The sequence below is a fragment of the Stegostoma tigrinum genome, unplaced genomic scaffold, assembly GCF_030684315.1.
Source record: "Stegostoma tigrinum isolate sSteTig4 unplaced genomic scaffold, sSteTig4.hap1 scaffold_58, whole genome shotgun sequence".
Taxonomy (NCBI): domain Eukaryota; kingdom Metazoa; phylum Chordata; class Chondrichthyes; order Orectolobiformes; family Stegostomatidae; genus Stegostoma; species Stegostoma tigrinum.
Genome location: NW_026728516.1, coordinates 127,067 through 128,213, shown reverse-complemented (window position 1 = coordinate 128,213; position 1,147 = coordinate 127,067). Strand labels below are relative to the sequence as shown.

General features: G+C 47.1%; 1 pseudogene; it reads left to right on the top strand.

Moving 5' to 3' along the window:
* The first annotated feature begins 465 nt into the window (after window positions 1-465).
* On the top strand, window positions 466-646 carry LOC125450195 (U2 spliceosomal RNA; annotated as a pseudogene).
* The last annotated feature ends 501 nt before the right edge of the window (window positions 647-1,147 follow it).

Sequence of the window (1,147 nt, the reverse complement as noted above, 5' to 3'; positions counted from 1 at the left end):
GCTGCTTGTCCTGCTGTGTTCATCCAGCTTCACACTTTGTTATCTTGGATTCTCCAGCATCTGCAGTTCACATTATCGCTGATGCAGACAGTGACAGGCTGAAGCACCTTCCCCTGTGCTGGGACATTCTCTGAGTGTGCGGTTCTGTGCCGGTTGTTGCTGCAATCTCACTGACCCTCCACCAGTCGGGGAACTGGTTGATGAGGCTTGTTGGTGACGTCAGCTCTGCCCTATCTCATCTGATTGGTACCTTTCCGATGATCTACATTCACTGCGAAGAGAGATTTATAGAAAAGGTGCTGAAAAAGTGTTGGTGTAAACTGACTGTTTGCCCTGGTCTGGAAGCCCAGGAGTTTGGGAACAGTAAAAACTGACAGCAGTGATTTACAAGTCTTTGCACACAGTCAGGCTGATGGAAAATATGGAAGGTAACTGGGACTTAAGGTAGTCCAGCACTATAACGGCATTGCTTCTTGGCCTATTTGGTTGACCTCAGTGTGTCGTACTTATTCTTGTCAGTTTTAATATCTGATATGTCCTTTATTTAAAGATCCTGTGTTAAACTGATTGTTGGAGTAAGAAGTAGGAGCTTGCTCCATTTGCTGTGTTTCCAGGACTGCTTATAGTCTCTTTGAACCAATTCTAAAAACAGTCTCATCAAAATTTGAGGAAGGGTCCAGGCATGAGACGTCAGCCTTCCTGCCATGTTCATCCAGCTCTACACCTTGTTATCTCGGATTCTCCAGCATCTGCTCAACAGGCCCTTCAGCCCCACAAGTCCACACCAAACCTCAGAGCATCCCAGCCAGACCTACAACCCACCTAATCTACCCCTCCCTAAACATTACAGGCAATTTAACATGGCCAACCACCTAACCGGCACATCTTTGGATTGTGGCAGCACCCTGACGAAACCCACACAGACACAGGGAGAATGTGTAAACTCCACACAGGCAGTCTGCTAGAATCGAACACAGGTCCTGGCGTTGTGAGGCAGCAGTGCTAACCACTGAGCCACCATGCCGCCAAAGTGCTTTCTCTCAGTACTCTCACCCAACTTTCTCCAAATTTCTTGTTCCAAGGTAACTGTTAATCTGTCCTTTTTTGAATGTTCAACACTTGCTCTGATGTTAGTGCCTCATCCCTG